The 10,590-nt window shown below is 41.1% G+C and overlaps 1 protein-coding gene across 3 annotated transcripts in view; it reads right to left on the reverse strand.

Annotated features, from left to right (window-relative positions):
* sdk2b (sidekick cell adhesion molecule 2b) overlaps positions 1-10,590 on the reverse strand; it is a 949,565-nt gene that overhangs the window by 209,763 nt on the left and 729,212 nt on the right. The window lies entirely within an intron of this gene.

A 10,590-nucleotide genomic window follows, 5' to 3' on the forward strand; every position in this document is an offset into this window, starting at 1 on the left:
ATCTGATAAGATTCACATCCAACAGCATTTATGGCAGATATAATCTGCAGTAACCCTTAAACTTCCACATCTGACAAGATTTTTAGGACAGTCCCTCAGCCAATGATGGGAATTGAACCCAGACTGTTATTCTCTCCCTGCATTACCAACCAGTGCCCCAGCCAGCCGAGCTAAACCTACCCCCAAACATCCCTTGGTGCAGAATGCGAATGGTGGGAATAGATTTACTCATCGTTTTATGCTGTTAAGATCAAATTGGCATCAATGAACTGATTGATGAGGAATGCATCGGCTGACTTAACTTCATCAAACACCTTACTGAAATCAGCAATTTCACCTCCTCTACATGTCTCAGCATTTCAAGGTTCACTTGAGAAGGAAATCAAAAGCAGTCGAAAAGATTGTGAGCAAAACCTATGTTATACTCAGACCAAATTCTAGAATGAAGCTTCAAAAAAATACACAATTGTTGGAGAAGTGTCAAACTCTAGTTCCAGGGAATGTTAGTTTTCTTTTATGTATATAGTTAATAAATTAATATTTTTCCAATATCAGTATTCCACCCAAGTTGTAAATCTTTATTGGTAATGTAGTTTTTAATTACTCTGCCATGCTTGGAAATAATGAATTGTTCTTCGTGGAGGACCCAATATTTAAAACTGCTTACTGGTCATGACTTCCTTCAGGAATACATGGATATACTCAATGTAATAATCATCAAGCTCCTTTGGCCAAGACTGGAACCAAGTAGCTTTTGATTATTCTGGTGCAAGTTTTTTTCAATGAGGTTAGACTCCCTTTGGCTAAAGTGTACGATCGACCATCAGTTTTGAGGAAGATCTTATAATGCTACAGATAGTCCCTGCTTCTGAACCAGATGCTTTGGGTTTAATTCTTACTCCAGGATTTGATGGACGCAGATTTGGCCAAAATGGTTGATTATCAATCTGCAAAACATTCCAAAATACCTGTAACAGGTAGAAGAAGGAAGAGACTCCTGGTCAGCCAAAACCAGGAAGTAACTTCAGCACAACCTCTTCCCAATGAGTGGCACGGTGGCTCAGTGATTAGCACTGCCACTTCATAGCACCAGGGACCCGGGTTCAATTCTCACCTCGGGCAACTGTGTGGAGTTTACACATTCTCCCTGTGTCTGTGTGGGTTTCCTCCGGGTGCTCTGGTTTCCTCCCACAGTCCAAAAACGTGCAGGTTAGGTGAATTGGCCATGCTAAATTACCCGTAGTGGTAGGTGCATTGTCAGGGATAAGTGTCAAAGAATGGGCCTGAGTGGGTTGCTCTTTGGAAGGTCAGTGTGGACTTGTTGAGCGAAGGGCCTGTTTTCACACTGTAGGGAATCTAATGCTAAAAGATTCCATGTGCAGGTTCTTGCTATGGCCTGTATTCTGTGGCAAGCAAATATCCTTCTTCTTCAAGGTATTATCAGAAGATGAATTGTAACTGAATGAAATTGATTAAGTCTGAGGTATACTATTACCTGGATTGGTAGCTGTCATCAAGACTGGTTAAAATGAAAAGTAACCAGTGGTGCATTTGACTTTACAGCACTCAATACATTAAATCAGAAGAATGTCTGCTTACATTTTTGGCATTATTTGGTTCTTCTGAATGCTCAACAGCTATGAATAAGCCTCAAGTTAGTATTTAGATCCATTGCTACTAGACAGCAGCTAGGTTTCCTTGAATTGCTACCTTGAAATAATATGAATGACAAGAGCATATTATATGATTAGGACATTGGAATTGTCTCAAATTAGATTTTAATTTCATAGACTACATTCCACTCAATAAAAGACCTTGACTTTACAGGGACTCAAAGCAAATACAATTACAAGAAAAAAACGTTAAATATTGTTTCTGACATTTACTATTAACATAGTTTAATTAAGAATTCAAAAGCTACACTTCAATTTGGTCCTTGCTGCCAAAAGACAACTAAGTTATGATCAGCATTATAAACATGTTTCTGATCTTATGCCATGGTTTCCCATCACGTATTCTACCACGAGGCAAATAATTTAAAGGTATTGATAATAATTTGAAGTATTATCTATATTGATGTAAAGAGTTTAATTCTTTTTGTCTCATGATTCCATTAGTCTCCTGTTTGTAATCATGAAATGGAGAAACATTGTCACATCTGGGAATGTAATGAAGGTTTATGACTTGTGATCAGACTTATTCCCTCTACAACTAGGATCTGGTTCTCTGTACAGTAGAATCCCTCCAGTACCTTACTCAAATGGCGTTCATTTGTGAAAGGCTCTTGCACTGACTTTCTGACCATGGGAGATAAAGCAATCTTCAGCCAATGAAACCTATTTGCACTGCTAGTAAGAATTACTAGATACTTTTCAGAAGCGAACATCATTGTCAATATTCCTTTTATCAATGCAGGGACAGTCACGTCTTTAATGTAGATCAAAAACCAGCAAACTCAGTTCACAGCAATGATCAAAGCTGAGATGTCCACTTGGATCAAAAGTAGATACACCACCTGAATGTACTGTCAGGAATATTTTTAATTCTTTCATGGTAGTTGAGTATTACTCACAAGGTCAACATTTGCTGCCCTTGACTGGATTTGATCAGTTAGTGATTAGCTATTTTGATATAACTGCCAGTTTTTTTAATACAATCTTGACTTGACTAAGAGGATTGAACAGATTTGTATTAGCTGCTCAACAAATAACTACACTAGCTGATTGAAGACAGCTACATTTTATGTTAGACCTTTATGCGACAATTCAATAATGCCTGCACCCTGGGATGGGATGTAAATCTACATTAAATAACACTGCATTATAAGCTTGCACAATGTCCTTTCTTAGAATGTGCAATCACAGCTGATAGTTGGCAGCTTAGAAGATCAGCTATCAGGAAATTAAATTTACAATGATTCCGGCATCAGGATAATCCTATATATAGACTTTAATCAAATGGCTCTAGGATAGGATCAGTTTTTAATTATGTTTGCACCACTCTCTTTGAACTTTCATATATTTGATAAAAAACATGCGTCTCCACACTATTATCAGAATCAAATAATCACTGAACTGATGTAGATTCCCAAAAGTTGCAATAAAATTATTCCAGGATTGAAACACACTGATCTTATGCCAAATTGTAATCAGATTGGTTACTAAGCAGATGGTGATCTCCTCCAAAACATGTATCATCCATCTGTGCTTACTGACCTGCACTGGTCCTCAGTCCTACAATGCCTTGATTTAAACGTTCTCATAGTTGCTTTCAAATTGCATCACAGTCTCGGCCTAGTCCTTCCCATTACTATAATCTTCTTCAGCTGTGCAGCCCTACAATCACCAATTTGGTATCTTGCACATCTTTGACCTTCATCCTCCTCCATTGGTGGTAGTGCCTTCAACTTACAAGGCCTTAAACTGTGAATTCGCCTTCTGCCTTCCACTCCTCTTTTAAGATAATCCTTCAAACTCACTGCTTTGCTCAAAGTTTTCAGCACTACTCTTAATATTTACCTTGTACTTGAATGCCAAACTTTGTCTCATAGCTGTTCTGGTGAAGTACTTTGAGATGTTTTAATCTATTAAAGGCACGACGTAAATGCAAGTTGGTTGTGCATGCTGTTATGACATTAATATCTATGTCCTCTGTCAAATGACGTTTTCCACAAATAGCAGTGGTTGCTGGATCAGTTGTTAGTTTCAAATCTGAGATAGATACATTTTGTTAAGGGATGGAAGTGCTGGATGTCTTGAAACATTTAAAGGTGGATAAATCCCCAGGACCTGATCAGGTGTACCTGAGAACTCTGGGAAGCTACAGAAGTGATTGCTGGGCCTCTTGCTGAGATATTTGTATCATCGATAGTCACAGGTGAGGTGCCAGAAGACTAGAGGATGGCAAACATGCTGCCACTGTTTAAGAAGGGCGGTAAAGACAAGCCAGGGAACTATAGAGCCTGACCTCAGTGGTGGGCAAGTCGTTGGAGGGAATCCTGAGGGACAGGATGTACATGTATTTGGAAAGGCAAGGACTGATTAGGGATAGTCAACATGGCTTTGTGCATGGGAAATCATGTCTCACAAACTTGATTGAGTTTTTTGAAGAAGGAACAAAGAGGATCAATGAGGGCAGAGTGGTAGATGTGATCTATATGGACTTTATTAAGGCGTTCGACAAGGTTCCCCATGGGAGAGTGATTAGCAAGGTTAGATCTCCTGGAATAGAGGGAGAACTAGCTATTTGGATACAGAACTGGCTCAAAGGTAGAAGACAGAGGGTGGTGGTGGAGGGTTATTTTTCAGACTGGAGGCCTGTGACCAGTGGAGTGTCACAAGGATTGGTGCTGGGTCCACTACTTTTTTGTCATTTATATAAATGATTTGGATGTGAACGTAAGAGGTACAGTAGTAAGTTTGCAGATGACACCAAAATTGGAGGTGTAGTGGACACCGAAGAGGGTTATCTCAGATTACAACAGGATCGTGATAAGATGGGCCAATGGGATGAGAAGTGGCAGATGGAGTTTAATTCAGATAAATGCCAGATGCTGTATTTTGGGAAAGCAAATCTTAGCAGGACATATACACTTAATAGTAAGGTCCTAGGGAGTGTTGCTGAACAAAGAGACCTTGGAGTGCAGGTTCATAGCTCCTTGAAAGTGGAGTCGCAGGTAGATAGGATAGTGAAGAAGGCATTTGGTATGCTTTCCTTTATTGGTCAGAGTATTGAGTACAGGTGTTGGGAGGTCATGTTGCGGCTGTACAGGACATTGATTAGGCCACTGTTGGAATATTCCTTGCAATTCTGATCTCCTTCCTATGGGAAAGATGTTGTGAAACTTGAAAGGGTTCAGAAAAGATTTACAAGGATGTTGCCAGGGTTGGAGGATTTGAGCTACAGGAAGAGGCTGAACAGTTGAGGCTGTCTTCCCTGGAGCGCGGTGGCTGAGGGCTGACCTTATAGAGGTTTACAAAATTATGAGGGGCACGGATATGGTAAATAGGCAAAGTCTTTTCCCTGGGGTCGGGGAGTCCAGAACTAGAGGGCATAGGTTTAGGATGAGAGGGGAAAGATATAACAGAGACCAAGGGGCAACTTTTTCACATAAAGGGTGGTACAGGTGTGGAATGAGCTGCCAGAGGAAGTGGTGGAGGCTGGTACAATTGCAACATTTAAGAAGCATTTGGATCGGTATACGAATAGGAAGGGTTTGGAGAGATATGGGCCAGGTGCTGGCAGGTGGGACTAGATTGGGTTGGGATATCTGGTCAGCATGGATGGTTTGGACCGAAGGGTCTGTTTCCATGCTGTACATCTGTACGACTCTATATGGGCCAAAGGCAGGTATATGGAGTTAGGCCACAGGCTAGTCATAATTTTATTGAATAGCAGACCAGGCTTGAGGGGTTGAATGGCTGACCCCTGTTCATATGTTCCTATGATTTGCGCATCTCTTACCTTTGTGGTGCAGTAAACAGGTATAAATTACCAACTAATCTATTCATACAGACAGTTTAATTATTATTCACTGGAGAGAGCAACCTGATTAAATTTGAATAAATGTTGTTTGTTTTATATTTTATGTTTTTTTTCTGAAGTGGCATATTCTCTAATTCTGGTGCCCATTCTCCTGTTTTATCCTAGGTTCTCCACTTTTATTTATTCAATAATGGGACCGTTGTCACTGAAAACTCAGCATTTATTTCCCATCACTTTGAGAAGGTGATGATGCCAAATGACTTTTTAGCTAAGGATGGCTGTGAGGATTATTTTCCAATCTTCACTAGACCCAGGTGAGGTGACCAAGAACAGGATGAATGCAAAATCTGGTTCTGCTATTTAAAAAGGGCACAAAGGAAATGACACACATTTATAGGCCAGGTAGTTTGACTTCAGTGGTGGGCAAATTGTTAGAATCAAGCTGAGAGATCGGCTTAGAAAGTCATAGGGATAGTCAGCATGACGTTATTAAGGGAATGTCAAGTCCTACAAATTTGATTGAAATATTTGAGGAAGGGACAAAGAGGGTCAAGGAGGTAGCACAGTGGATGTTGACTACATGGAGTTTAGTAAGGCATTTGGCAGATCCCTTTGGGCAGGTAGGTGAAAGAAGCAAAAACCCATGGTGTACATGGTAATGTGTTGAATTGGATCCAACATAACAGGAAACAAAGGATGATGGTTGGTTGCTGCCCTTGTAAGTGGAAAGCTGTATCAGTTAATGTTTTCCGCAGGGCTTGGTGTTGGGACCCCTGCTTTTTGTTTTATACATTAACGATTCATACTTGAACATGGGAGGCATAATTGGGAAAGTTGAAGATGACTTAAAAATTGGTTGAGTAGTGGATAGTGTAGAGTTCAGCTGTAAGCTCCAAAATGATATAGATAGGTTGATGAAGTGGCTAGGTAAGTGTGGAGGCATGCCATTCGGCTTATCAAGTCAACACCAACCCTCCGAAGAAGATCCCACCCAGACCCATGCTATCCCAGTAACCCTGCATTTTCCATCGTGAGTCCACATCCCTGGATACTTTGGGCAATTTAGCATGGCCAATACACCTAACCTGCACATTTTTGGACTGTTATAGGACAACGGAACAGCCACGGAAAACCCAAGCGGACATGAGGAGAATGTGCAAACTCTATACAGATGGTTGCCCAAGGCGAGTATCAAGTCCAAGACTGTAGCACCGTGAGGCAGCAGTGCTAACCACTGGTTAGGATTGTTTTCCTTCAAACAGTGAAGTCTGAGGGGTGACACAATTGAGGGATACACAATTGTGACGGGTAGAGATAGAGTAGTTGGAAGGAAATTGTTTCCCTTGGTAGGGAGTTCAAAAACCCAGGAGTCATAGATTCAAGCTCAGGATTAGAGGCAATGTGAGGAAAAACTTTTTTTTACAGTGGGTGGTTGACGTCTGGAGTTCACTGCTGGAGTTAAAAGTGGAGGCAGAGACCCTAAACTCTTTTAAAACATCTCTGAATCTGCATCTCAAGTGCTGTAACCTGCAGGGCTATGAACCGTGTGCAGAAAGATGAGATTAGAAAGGGCACCTGAGTGTCTTTGGGATGGCATGGACAAGATGGGCTGAATAGCACCGATCTGTGGTGGATTATTTCTATGGTTCTAGGGACAGCAGGCTTCCCTCCCTAAAGGACATTGGTAAAGCAGGTGGGTTTTTTTAAGACAACCCAGTAAGTTTCATGGTCACTGTTAATCATACAAACTTTTAATTCCAGATTCACTCAATGAGGAAAAATTAAATTCACTAACTGCCATGGTTGGAGTTGAATGTCTCCAATTATTTGTCCAGTGCCTTGACAATGTAAATGAATCTGACAATTGGTTTATTGGGGTCGAGCCCTGGGAGAATGTGCACAATCAAAATCCATAATTTCACTTTGCTGTTGCCACAAGGTATCTTTTAATTATCTGATTTATCTTAGAACAATGAAAAGATGGCTACCTATAAATCCAAGTAGTTTATATACACTATTATAATGTTCAAAGGTGTGCTAAAAAAATTTCAACGTGCTTGTGTCTTTATTGGGCGTCCCAGGTCTTCTAGACCCATCCGCCCAAAGCTGCCTACGCACAGTCAGTCTCTTGACTCATCAACATGCTTAAGCAATCCAACACAATTGTAATGACCAGTGAACAGACCACACAATTAAGTACAGATGTGTTCCACACCATTTTGTTACAGCTAGCTGACCCTGCAATTCATTTTCTTTTCTCAGGTCATGTAACCCTCTCTTTCATAAATATTGTCACACTCACCACAAAAAGACCACCGTCAATCACTTTACCCTTGAAAAGTAGTGCTCTGTCTCAATTTCCTCTCAAAGTGTTTGAATAAGTTATCACCTCCACAATCCCATCCATTACTCCCACAACTATCCCTGAATCATTCCACTCAGGGTTTGAACCCTCCACAACACAACAACAATCCAAACCAAAATCAGAGCCAATTCCTAGAATGGTGTCTGTGCTTCATTTTTCCTCTTTTGACATGTTTAATGGTATTCAATGGCTTAAAGGTAGGAGACTTAAAGGTGGTTTTACAGACTGGAGGCCAGGTGTGTGTCAAGGATCAGTACTGGGTCTATTGCTTTTTATCATTTATATAAATGATCTGGATGTGAATATAGGAGATATGGTTAGTAAGTTTGCAGCTGACACCAAAATAGAATATATAGTGGACAGTGAAGAATATTATGTCAGAGTACAATGGGGTCTTGATCAGATGGGCAATTGAGCCAAGGAGTGGTACATGGAATTAAATTTAGATACATGTGAAGTATTATATTTTGAGAAGGCAAACCAGGGCAGGACTTATACAGTTAACGGTAGGTCTCTAGAGAGTGTTGCCGAACAAACAGACTGAAGAGTACAGGTGCACAGTTCCTTGAAAGGGGAATTGCAGGTAGACAGGGTGGTGAAGAAGGCATTTGGCACGCTTGCGCTCTTGGTCATGACACTGAACATAGGAGTTGCAGGTGTACAGGATATTGTTAAGGCTAGTACTAGAATACTTTTGGAATACTGCATACAATTCTGGTTGCCCTTCTATAGGAAAGATTTTTTTTTAACTTGAGATGGTGCAGAAAATATTTACAAGGATGTTGTGGAGAGTTGAGGGTTTGAGTTATAGGGAGAGGCTGAATAGACTGGGGCTATTTTCCCTGGAGTGTCGGAAACTGAGGGGTAACCTTAGAGAGGTGGATGGATACAGTGAACAGCCGAGGTCTTTTCTCCAGGGTGGGGGGGATGTCCAAAACTAGAGGACATAGGTTTAAGGTGAGAAGGGAAAGATTTAAAAAGGACCTTAGGGGTAACTTTTTCATGCAGAGTGTGGTGCATGTATGGAATGAGCTGTCAGATGAAGTAGTGGAGGCTGGTACAATTGGGACATTTAAAGGGCATCTGGATGGGTCCATGAATGGGAATGGTTTAGAGGGATATGGGCCAAATGCTAGCAAATGGAACTAGATTAGGTTAGAATATCTGGTTGGCATGGACGAGTTGGATCGAAAGGTCTATTTCCATGCCGTATGATTCTATGACTCTATCACACCTCTCTTCCATTGTTAGCTCAGTTAAAAGACCCTCACTTGTTTTTCTTTCTTAGCAATCCATGTACAACCAGAGCACAGGAAGCATGGTTGCTGTGATAATGTCACTGGACTGGTAATCCAAAGGCCCAAGATAATGTTCTGGGGATGTGTGTTCAAATGCTCAACATGGCAGAAGGTGAATTTTGAATTCAAAACAATATGAAATGAAAAAAGCTTATCTCATGGCAACAATATAAAAATCTGATTTTGTAAAGTTCTTGAGGGAAGGAAATCTGCTATCCTTACTTGGACTAACATATATGTGACTCCAGACCCACAGCAATGTTATTGACTCTTAATTGCCTTTCAAAGCCTCTCATTTATATGAAATTACTATGAAGCATTAAGGAAGGAATGAAACTGGACTGAGCATCTGGCATCCACCCCAGCAAGCCCAGCTTTATTGACACTGCAAAGTCTACCCTACTAACTTATGGGAATCTGTGGGAGCTGAAAATTGGGAGAGCTTTTCCACAGACTAGTCAACCAACAACCTAACACAGTCATAGTCAGGCAACTATATCTTAAGACAATGTGCCAATAGCACCATCTCTCGTTATATCCTGTCCCACTGACAGGACAGACCCATGTCCCATGGTGGCATCAAACCAATAACACCATCTCTGGTTATATCCTGTCCCACTGACAGGACAGACCCATGTCCCATGGTGGCATCAAAGTGAGAAGAAAGTTGCCCTGGGAGTTCTCAATATTGACTCCATACCCCATGAAGGCTCACAGCAGGATCCCAGTTTTCAATCAAATCAACTCACTCTATATCAGATCAAGAAATGGCTGTCCACACTGGATACTGCAAAGACTGTGGACCCTAAGAATCTTCCAGCAATAGTTCTGATGATCTGTGTACCAAGTACTTACACCACAAAACTGCAGCAGTTCAAGTTGGCAGCTCACCATCAGCTTCTCCAGGGCAAATTTGGATGAGCATTAAATGCTGGACCAACCAGTGATGTCCCATAAACAGACAACTGCTCAGAATCCATCCTTTCCTTCTGCATCCTGTATCTTTACAGTTCTTGGATCCCTTGACTACTTCACTCTTGATTGACATTTAGCTGCAAATTCCTCAGTTTAAAATTGAGAAGACAAATGACATCATTTCCAGCTCCCACTAAAATCATCACCACAGAGTACAGCACTGTCCTTGGACACGATTTAACGTCAGCACTAGACTGTCTCTATCCTCGGTAACCTCTTCAATCCTAAATTGAGCTCTGGACTCCAAATTCTCTCCATTGTGAAATGTGGCTGCCACAACTCAAATAATATTTTTTAACCCTTTATAGGATGTAGGTGCCACTAGCTTGATCAACATTAGTTACCTGCCCCAAGATGCCCTCGAGAGGAAGGTGGTGAGTTAACTTCTTGAACCACTGCAGTCCATGTGGTTTAGTAATACATACAACGCTGTGAGGAAATGCCTTCCAGGATTTTGACCCAACAACA

Source organism: Chiloscyllium plagiosum, chromosome 24, assembly GCF_004010195.1.
Source record: "Chiloscyllium plagiosum isolate BGI_BamShark_2017 chromosome 24, ASM401019v2, whole genome shotgun sequence".
NCBI lineage: Eukaryota > Metazoa > Chordata > Chondrichthyes > Orectolobiformes > Hemiscylliidae > Chiloscyllium > Chiloscyllium plagiosum.